We start from the raw sequence: 12,961 nt of genomic DNA, 5'->3' as shown, positions 1-12,961 counted from the left end.
AACGATGAAGAATGAACATGTATAATTGACAAATGAACAATAAACGATGAGCAATGAACAAGGATCAATGATCAAAGAAGAATGAACGATAAAGAATGAACAAGGATCATTGATAAATGAAGAATGAACAATAAAGAATTAATAAGGATCAATGATGAATGAACAATGAACGATAAACTATGAATAAGCATCAATATCATTGAAGAATGAACGATGAAGATTGAACAACGATCAATGATCCATGAAGAATGAACGACGAAGAATGAACAAGGATCAATGATCAACAAAGAATGAACGATTAATACTGAACGAGGATCAATGATCATTGAAGAATGAACGAAGAAGAATGAACAAGGATCAATGATCATTGAATAGTGAACGATGAACAATAAACAAGGATCAATGATCACTGAAGAATGAAAGATGAAGAATGAACAATGATCAATGATCAATGAAGAATGAACTATGAAGAATGAACAAGGATCAATGTTCAATAAAGAATGATTGATAAAGAACGAACAAGGATCAATCATCATTGAAGAATGAACGGTGAAGAATGAACAAGGACCAATGATCAATAATGAATGAACGATGAAGAATGAAGAAGGATCAATGATCAATGAAGCATGAACGATGAAGACTGAACAAGGATCAATGATCAATAAAGAATGAACGATGAAGAATGAGCAAGGATAAATGATCAATGAAGCATGAACGATGAAGAATGAACAAGGATCAATGCTCAATAAAGAATGAACGATGAAGAATGAACAAGGATCAATGATCAATCAAGAATGAACGATGAAGAATGAACAAGGATCAGCGACCAATGAAGAATGAACGATGAAGAATGAACAAAGATCAATGATAAATGAAGAATAAACGATGAAGAATCAACAAAGATCAATGACCAATGAATAATGAACGATGAAGAATGAACATGTATAAGTGATAAATGAACAATAAACGATGAGCAATGAACAAGGATCAATGATCAATGAAGAATGAACGATAAAGAATGAACAAGGATCATTGATAAATGAAGAATGAACGATAAAGAATTAATAAGGATCAATTATCAATGCATAATGAACAAGGATCAATGATCAATGAACAATGAACGATAAACTATGAACAAGCATCAATGATCATTGAAGAATGAACGATGAAGATTGAACAACGATCAATGATCAATGAAGAATGAACGACGAAGAATGAACAAGGATCAATGATCAATAAAGAATGAACGATTAATAATGAACTAGGATCAATGATCATTGAAGAATGAACGAAGAAGAATGAACAAGGATCAATGATCAATCAACCATGAACGATGAAGAATGAACAAGGATCAATGCTCAATAAAGAATGAACGATGAAGAATGAACAAGGATCAATGCTCAATAAAGAATGAACGATGAAGAATGAACAAGGTTCAATGATCAATCAAGAATGAACGATGAAGAATGAACAAGGATCAGCGATCAATGAAGAATGAACGATGAAGAATGAACAAAGATCATTGATAAATGAAGCATAAACGATGAAGAATCAACAAAGATCAATGACCAATGAATAATGAACGATGAAGAATGAACATGTATAATTGACAAATGAACAATAAACGATGAGCAATGAACAAGGATCAATGATCAAAGAAGAATGAACGATAAAGAATGAACAAGGATCATTGATAAATGAAGAATGAACAATAAAGAAATAATAAGGATCAATGATGAATGAACAATGAACGATAAACTATGAATAAGCATCAATATCATTGAAGAATGAACGATGAAGATTGAACAACGATCAATGATCCATGAAGAATGATCGACGAAGAATGAACAAGGATCAATGATCAACAAAGAATGAACGATTAATACTGAACGAGGATCAATAATCATTGATGAATGAACGAAGAAGAATGAACAAGGATCAATGATCATTGAATAGTGAACGATGAAGAATAAGCAAGGATCAATGATCACTGAAGAATGAAAGATGAAGAATGAACAATGATCAATGATCAATGAAGAATGAACTATGAAGAATGAACAAGGATCAATGTTCAATAAAGAATGATTGATAAAGAACGAACAAGGATCAATCATCATTGAAGAATGAACGGTGAAGAATGAACAAGGACCAATGATCAATAAAGAATGAACGATGAAGAATGAAGAAGGATCAATGATCAATGAAGCATGAACGATGAAGACTGAACAAGGATCAATGATCAATAAAGAATGAACGATGAAGAATGAACAAGGATAAATGATCAATGAAGCATGAACGATGAAGAATGAACAAGGATCAATGCTCAACAAAGAATGAAAGATGAAGAATGAACAAGGATCAATGATCAATCAAGAATGAACGATGAAGAATGAACATGTATAATTAAAAAATGAACAATAAACGATGAGCAATGAACAAGGATCAATGATCAATGAAGAATGAACGATAAAGAATGAACAAGGATCATTGATAAATGAATAATGAACGATAAAGAATTTAGAAGGATCAATGATCGATGCATAATGAACAAGGATCAATGATCAATGAATAATGAACGATGAAGAATGAACTTGGATAATTGATAAATGAATAATAAACGATGAGCAATGAACAAGGATCAATGATCAATGAAGAATGAATGATGAAGAATGAACAAGGATTAATAATCAATAAAGAATGAACGATGAAGAATGAACAAGGATCAATGATCAATCAACCATGAACGATGAAGAATGAACAAGGATCAATGCTCAATAAAGAATGAACGATGAAGAATGAACAAGGATCAATGCTCAATAAAGAATGAACGATGAAGAATGAACAAGGATCAATGATCAATCAAGAATGAACGATGAAGAATGAACAAGGATCAGCGACCAATGAAGAATAAACGATGAAGAATGAACAAAGATCAATGATAAATGAAGAATAAACGATGAAGAATCAACAAAGATCAATGACCAATGAATAATGAACGATGAAGAATGAACATGTATAAGTGATAAATGAACAATAAACGATGAGCAATGAACAAGGATCAATGATCAATGAAGAATGAACGATAAAGAATGAACAAGGATCATTGATAAATGAAGAATGAACGATAAAGAATCAATAAGGATCAATTATCAATGCATAATGAACAAGGATCAATGATCAATGAACAATGAACGATAAACTATGAACAAGCATCAATGATCATTGAAGAATGAACGATGAAGATTGAACAACGATCAATGATCAATGAAGAATGAACGACGAAGAATGAACAAGGATCAATGATCAATAAAGAATGAACGATTAATAATGAACTAGGATCAATGATCATTGAAGAATGAACGAAGAAGAATGAACAAGGATCAATGATCAATCAACCATGAACGATGAAGAATGAACAAGGATCAATGCTCAATAAAGAATGAACGATGAAGAATGAACAAGGATCAATGCTCAATAAAGAATGAACGATGAAGAATGAACAAGGTTCAATGATCAATCAAGAATGAACGATGAAGAATGAACAAGGATCAGCGATCAATGAAGAATGAACGATGAAGAATGAACAAAGATCATTGATAAATGAAGCATAAACGATGAAGAATCAACAAAGATCAATGACCAATGAATAATGAACGATGAAGAATGAACATGTATAATTGACAAATGAACAATAAACGATGAGCAATGAACAAGGATCAATGATCAATGAAGAATGAACGATAAAGAATGAACAAGGATCATTGATAAATGAAGAATGAACAATAAAGAATTAATAAGGATCAATGATGAATGAACAATGAACGATAAACTATGAATAAGCATCAATATCATTGAAGAATGAACGATGAAGATTGAACAACGATCAATGATCCATGAAGAATGAACGACGAAGAATGAACAAGGATCAATGATCAACAAAGAATGAACGATTAATACTGAACGAGGATCAATGATCATTGAAGAATGAACGAAGAAGAATGAACAAGGATCAATGATCATTGAATAGTGAACGATGAACAATAAACAAGGATCAATGATCACTGAAGAATGAAAGATGAACAATGAACAATGATCAATGATCAATAAAGAATGAACTATGAAGAATGAACAAGGATCAATGTTCAATAAAGAATGATTGATAAAGAACGAACAAGGATCAATCTTCATTGAAGAATGAACGGTGAAGAATGAACAAGGACCAATGATCAATAAAGAATGAACGATGAAGAATGAAGAAGGATCAATGATCAATGAAGCATGAACGATGAAGACTGAACAAGGATCAATGATCAATAAAGAATGAACGATGAAGAATGAACAAGGATAAATGATCAATGAAGCATGAACGATGAAGAATGAACAAGGATCAATGCTCAACAAAGAATGAAAGATGAAGACTGAACAAGGATCAATGATCAATCAAGAATGAACGATGAAGAATGAACATGTATAATTAAAAAATGAACAATAAACGATGAGCAATGAACAAGGATCAATGATCAATGAAGAATGAACAAGGATCATTGATAAATGAATAATGAACGATAAAGAATTTAGAAGGATCAATGATCGATGCATAATGAACAAGGATCAATGATCAATGAATAGTGAACGATAAACTATGAACAAGCATCAATGATCATTGAAGAATGAACGATGAAGATATAACAACGAACAATGATCAATGAAGAATGAACGACGAAGAATGAACAAGGATCAATGATCAATAAAGAATGAACGATTAAGAATGAACAAGGATAATTGATCATTGAAGAATAAACGAAGAAGAATGAACAAGGATAAATGATCATTGAAGAGAGAACGATGAAGAATACACAAGGATCAAGGATCATTGAAGAATGAAAGATGAAGAATGAACAACGATTAATGATTAATGAAGAATGAACGATGAAGAATGAACAAGGATCAATGTTCAATGAATAATGATTGATAAAGAATGAACAAGCATCAATCATTATTGAAGAATGAACGATGATGAATGAACAAGGATCAATGATCAATAAAGAATGAACAATGAAGAATGAATAAGGATCAATGGTCAATGAAGCATGAACGATGAAGACTGAACAAGGATAATTGATCAATAAAGAATAAACGATGAAGAATGAACAAGGATCAATGATCAATGAAGCATGAACGATGAAGAATGAACAAGGATCAATGCTCAATAAAGAATGAACGATGAAGAATGAACAAGGATCAATGATCAATCAAGAATGAACGATGAAGAATGAACAAGGTTCAACGATCAATGAAGAATGTACGATGAAGAATGAACAAGGATCAATGATCAATGAAGAATAAACGATGAAGAATCAACAAAGATCAATGACCAATGAATAATGAACGATGAAGAATGAACATGTATAAGTGATAAATGAACAATAAACGATGAGCAATGAACAAGGATCAATGATCAATGAAGAATGAACGATAAAGAATGAACAAGGATCATTGATAAATGAAGAATGAACGATAAAGAATTAATAAGGATCAATTATCAATGCATGATGAACAAGGATCAATGATCAATGAACAATGAACGATAAACTATGAACAAGCATCAATGATCATTTAAGAATGAACGATGAAGATTGAACAACGATCAATGATCAATGAAGAATGAACGACGAAGAATGAACAAGGATCAATGATCAATAAAGAATGAACGATTAATAATGAACTAGGATCAATGATCATTGAAGAATGAACGAAGAAGAATGAACAAGGATCAATGATCAATCAACCATGAACGATGAAGAATGAACAAGGATCAATGCTCAATAAAGAATGAACGATGAAGAATGAACAAGGATCAATGCTCAATAAAGAATGAACGATGAAGAATGAACAAGGTTCAATGATCAATCAAGAATGAACGATGAAGAATGAACAAGGATCAGCGATCAATGAAGAATGAACGATGAAGAATGAACAAAGATCATTGATAAATGAAGCATAAACGATGAAGAATCAACAAAGATCAATGACCAATGAATAATGAACGATGAAGAATGAACATGTATAATTGACAAATGAACAATAAACGATGAGCAATGAACAAGGATCAATGATCAATGAAGAATGAACGATAAAGAATGAACAAGGATCATTGATAAATGAAGAATGAACAATAACGAATTAATAAGGATCAATGATGAATGAACAATGAACGATAAACTATGAATAAGCATCAATATCATTGAAGAATGAACGATGAAGATTGAACAACGATCAATGATCCATGAAGAATGAACGACGAAGAATGAACAAGGATCAATGATCAACAAAGAATGAACGATTAATACTGAACGAGGATCAATGATCATTGAAGAATGAACGAAGAAGAATGAACAAGGATCAATGATCATTGAATAGTGAACGATGAAGAATAAACAAGGATCAATGATCACTGAAGAATGAAAGATGAAGAATGAACAATGATCAATGATCAATGAAGAATGAACTATGAAGAATGAACAAGGATCAATGTTCAATAAAGAATGATTGATAAAGAACGAACAAGGATCAATCATCATTGAAGAATGAACGATGAAGAATGAACAAGGACCAATGATCAATAAAGAATGAACGATGAAGAATGAAGAAGGATCAATGATCAATGAAGCATGAACGATGAAGACTGAACAAGGATCAATGATCAATAAAGAATGAACGATGAAGAATGAACAAGGATAAATGATCAATGAAGCATGAACGATGAAGAATGAACAAGGATCAATGCTCAACAAAGAATGAAAGATGAAGAATGAACAAGGATCAATGATCAATCAAGAATGAACGATGAAGAATGAACATGTATAATTAAAAAATGAACAATAAACGATGAGCAATGAACAAGGATCAATGATCAATGAAGAATGAACGATAAAGAATGAACAAGGATCATTGATAAATGAATAATGAACGATAAAGAATTTAGAAGGATCAATGATCGATGCATAATGAACAAGGATCAATGATCAATGAATAGTGAACGATAAACTATGAACAAGCATCAATGATCATTGAAGAATGAACGATGAAGATTGAACAACGAACAATGATCAATGAAGAATGAACGATGAAGAATGAACAAGGATCAATGATCAATAAAGAATGAACGATTAAGAATGAACAAGGATAATTGATCATTCAAGAATTAACGAAGAAGAATGAACAAGGATAAATGATCATTGAAGAGAGAACGATGAAGAATACACAAGGATCAATGATCATTGAAGAATGAAAGATGCAGAATGAACAACGATCAATGATTAATGAAGAATGAACGATGAAGAATGAACAAGGATCAATGTTCAATAAATAATGATTGATAAAGAATGAACAAGCATCAATCATTATTGAAGAATGAACGATGATGAATGAACAAGGATCAATGATCAATAAAGAATGAACAATGAAGAATGAATAAGGATCAATGGTCAATGAAGCATGAACGATGAAGACTGAACAAGGATAATTGATCAATAAAGAATAAACGATGAAGAATGAACAAGGATCAATGATCAATGAAGCATGAACGATGAAGAATGAACAAGGATCAATGCTCAATAAAGAATGAACGATGAAGAATGAACAAGGATCAATGATCAATCAAGAATGAACGATGAAGAATGAACAAGGTTCAACGATCAATGAAGAATGTACGATGAAGAATGAACAAGGATCAATGATCAATGAAGAATAAACGATGAAGAATCAACAAAGATCAATGATCAATGAATAATGAACGATGAAGAATGAACATGCATAATTGATAAATGAACAATAAACGATGAGCAATGAACAAGGATCATTGATTAATAAGGAATTAAAGATGAAGAATGAACAAGGATCATTGATCAAAGAAGAAGGAACGATGAAGAATGAATAAGGATCAATGATCAATGAACAATGAGCGATGAAGAATGAACAAGGATCAATGATCAATGAAGAATGAACGATGAACAATGAACACGATTAAATGATCAATGAACAATGAACGATAAACTATGAACAAGCATCAATGATCATTAAAGGTTAAACGATGAAGAATTAAAAAGAATCAATGATCAATGAAGAATGAACGATGAAAAATAAACAAGGATCAATGATAATTAAAGAATAAACGATGAAGAATCATCATAGATCAATGATCAATGAATAATGAACGATGAAGAATGAACTTGGATAATTGATAAATGAATAATAAACGATGAGCAATGAACAAGGATCAATGATCAATGAAGAATGAATGATGAAGAATGAACAAGGATTAATGATCAATAAAGAATGAACGATGAAGAATGAACAAGGATCAATGATCAATCAACCATGAACGATGAAGAATGAACAAGGATCAATGCTCAATAAAGAATGAACGATGAAGAATGAACAAGGATCAATGCTCAATAAAGAATGAACGATGAAGAATGAACAAGGATCAATGATCAATCAAGAATGAACGATGAAGAATGAACAAGGATCAGCGACCAATGAAGAATGAACGATGAAGAATGAACAAAGATCAATGATAAATGAAGAATAAACGATGAAGAATCAACAAAGATCAATGTCCAATGAATAATGAACGATGAAGAATGAACATGTATAATTGATAAATGAACAATAAATGATGAGCAATGAACAAGGATCAATGATCAATGAAGAATGAACGATAAAGAATGAACAAGGATCATTGATAAATGAAGAATGAACGATAAAGAATTAATAAGGATCAATTATCAATGCATAATGAACAAGGATCAATGATCAATGAACAATGAACGATAAACTATGAACAAGCATCAATGATCATTGAAGAATGAACGATGAAGATTGAACAACGATCAATGATCAATGAAGAATGAACGATGAAGAATGAACAAGGATCAATGATCAATAAAGAATGAACGATTAATAATGAACTAGGATCAATGATCAATGAAGAATGAACGAAGAAGAATGAACAAGGATCAATGATCAATCAACCTTGAACAATGAAGAATGAACAAGGATCAATGCTCAATAAAGAATGAACGATGAATCATGAACAAGGATCAATGCTCAATAAAGAATGAACGATGAAGAATGAACAAGGTTCAATGATCAATCAAGAATGAACGATGAAGAATGAACAAGGATCAGCGATCAATGAAGAATGAACGATGAAGAATGAACAAAGATCAATGATAAATGAAGAATAAACGATGAAGAATCAACAAAGATCAATGACCAATGAATAATGAACGATGAAGAATGAACATGTATAATTGATAAATGAACAATAAACGATGAGCAATGAACAAGGATCAATGATCAATGAAGAATGAACGATAAAGAATGAACAAGGATCATTGATAAATGAAGAATGAACGATAAAGAATTAATAAGGATCAATGATCAATGAACAATGAACGATAAACTATGAACAAGCATCAATATCATTGAAGAATGAACGATGAAGATTGAACAACGATCAATGATCCATGAAGAAGGAACGACGAAGAATGAACAAGGATCAATGATCAATAAAGAACGAACGATTAATAATGAACGAGGATCAATTGATCATTGAAGAATAAACGAAGAACAATGAACAAGGATAAATGATCATTGAAGAGAGAACGATGAAGAATACACAAGGATCAATGATCATTGAAGAATGAAAGATGAAGAATGAACAACGATCAATGATTAATGAAGAATGAACGATGAAGAATGAACAAGGATCAATGTTCAATAAATAATGATTGATAAAGAATGAACAAGCATCAATCATTATTGAAAAATGAACGATGATGAATGAACAAGGATCAATGATCAATAAAGAATGAACAATGAAGAATGAATAAGGATCAATGGTCAATGAAGCATGAACGATGAAGACTGAACAAGGATAATTGATCAATAAAGAATAAACGATGAAGAATGAACAAGGATCAATGATCAATGAAGCATGAACGATGAAGAATGAACAAGGATCAATGCTCAATAAAGAATGAACGATGAAGAATGAACAAGGATCAATGATCAATCAAGAATGAACGATGAAGAATGAACAAGGTTCAACGATCAATGAAGAATGTACGATGAAGAATGAACAAGGATCAATGATCAATGAAGAATAAACGATGAAGAATCAACAAAGATCAATGATCAATGAATAATGAACGATGAAGAATGAACATGCATAATTGATAAATGAACAATAAACGATGAGCAATGAAGAAGGATCATTGATTAATAAGGAATTAAAGATGAAGAATGAACAAGGATCATTGATCAAAGAAGAAGGAACGATGAAGAATGAATAAGGATCAATGATCAATGAACAATGAGCGATGAAGAATGAACAAGGATCAATGATCAATAAAGAATGAAAGATGAACAATGAACACGATTAAATGATCAATGAACAATGAACGATAAACTATGAACAAGCATCAATGATCATTAAAGATTAAACGATGAAGAATTAAAAAGAATCAATGATCAATGAAGAATGAACGATGAAAAATAAACAAGGATCAATGATAATTAAAGAATAAACGATGAAGAATCATCATAGATCAATGATCAATGAATAATGAACGATGAAGAATGAACTTGGATAATTGATAAATGAATAATAAACGATGAGCAATGAACAAGGATCAATGATCAATGAAGAATGAATGATGAAGAATGAACAAGGATTAATGATCAATAAAGAATGAACGATGAAGAATGAACAAGGATCAATGATCAATCAACCATGAACGATGAAGAATGAACAAGGATCAATGCTCAATAAAGAATGAACGATGAAGAATGAACAAGGATCAATGCTCAATAAAGAATGAACGATGAAGAATGAACAAGGATCAATGATCAATCAAGAATGAACGATGAAGAATGAACAAGGATCAGCGACAATTGAAGAATGAACGATGAAGAATGAACAAAGATCAATGATAAATGAAGAATAAACGATGAAGAATCAACAAAGATCAATGACCAATGAATAATGAACGATGAAGAATGAACATGTATAATTGATAAATGAACAATAAATGATGAGCAATGAACAAGGATCAATGATCAATGAAGAATGAACGATAAAGAATGAACAAGGATCATTGATAAATGAAGAATGAACGATAAAGAATTAATAAGGATCAATTATCAATGCATAATGAACAAGGATCAATGATCAATGAACAATGAACGATAAACTATGAACAAGCATCAATGATCATTGAAGAATGAACGATGAAGATTGAACAACGATCAATGATCAATGAAGAATGAACGATGAAGAATGAACAAGGATCAATGATCAATAAAGAATGAACGATTAATAATGAACTAGGATCAATGATCAATGAAGAATGAACGAAGAAGAATGAACAAGGATCAATGATCAATCAACCTTGAACAATGAAGAATGAACAAGGATCAATGCTCAATAAAGAATGAACGATGAATCATGAACAAGGATCAATGCTCAATAAAGAATGAACGATGAAGAATGAACAAGGTTCAATGATCAATCAAGAATGAACGATGAAGAATGAACAAGGATCAGCGATCAATGAAGAATGAACGATGAAGAATGAACAAAGATCAATGATAAATGAAGAATAAACGATGAAGAATCAACAAAGATCAATGACCAATGAATAATGAACGATGAAGAATGAACATGTATAATTGATAAATGAACAATAAACGATGAGCAATGAACAAGGATCAATGATCAATGAAGAATGAACGATAAAGAATGAACAAGGATCATTGATAAATGAAGAATGAACGATAAAGAATTAATAAGGATCAATGATCAATGAACAATGAACGATAAACTATGAACAAGCATCAATATCATTGAAGAATGAACGATGAAGATTGAACAACGATCAATGATCCATGAAGAAGGAACGACGAAGAATGAACAAGGATCAATGATCAATAAAGAACGAACGATTAATAATGAACGAGGATCAATTGATCATTGAAGAATAAACGAAGAACAATGAACAAGGATAAATGATCATTGAAGAGAGAACGATGAAGAATACACAAGGATCAATGATCATTGAAGAATGAAAGATGAAGAATGAACAACGATCAATGATTAATGAAGAATGAACGATGAAGAATGAACAAGGATCAATGTTCAATAAATAATGATTGATAAAGAATGAACAAGCATCAATCATTATTGAAAAATGAACGATGATGAATGAACAAGGATCAATGATCAATAAAGAATGAACAATGAAGAATGAATAAGGATCAATGGTCAATGAAGCATGAACGATGAAGACTGAACAAGGATAATTGATCAATAAAGAATAAACGATGAAGAATGAACAAGGATCAATGATCAATGAAGCATGAACGATGAAGAATGAACAAGGATCAATGCTCAATAAAGAATGAACGATGAAGAATGAACAAGGATCAATGATCAATCAAGAATGAACGATGAAGAATGAACAAGGTTCAACGATCAATGAAGAATGTACGATGAAGAATGAACAAGGATCAATGATCAATGAAGAATAAACGATGAAGAATCAACAAAGATCAATGATCAATGAATAATGAACGATGAAGAATGAACATGCATAATTGATAAATGAACAATAAACGATGAGCAATGAAGAAGGATCATTGATTAATAAGGAATTAAAGATGAAGAATGAACAAGGATCATTGATCAAAGAAGAAGGAACGATGAAGAATGAATAAGGATCAATGATCAATGAACAATGAGCGATGAAGAATGAACAAGGATCAATGATCAATAAAGAATGAAAGATGAACAATGAACACGATTAAATGATCAATGAACAATGAACGATAAACTATGAACAAGCATCAATGATCATTAAAGATTAAACGATGAAGAATTAAAAAGAATCAATGA

Source organism: Amaranthus tricolor, chromosome 1 (genome assembly GCF_026212465.1).
Source record: "Amaranthus tricolor cultivar Red isolate AtriRed21 chromosome 1, ASM2621246v1, whole genome shotgun sequence".
In the NCBI taxonomy this organism is placed as follows: domain Eukaryota; kingdom Viridiplantae; phylum Streptophyta; class Magnoliopsida; order Caryophyllales; family Amaranthaceae; genus Amaranthus; species Amaranthus tricolor.
This window is presented reverse-complemented; position numbering follows the sequence as displayed.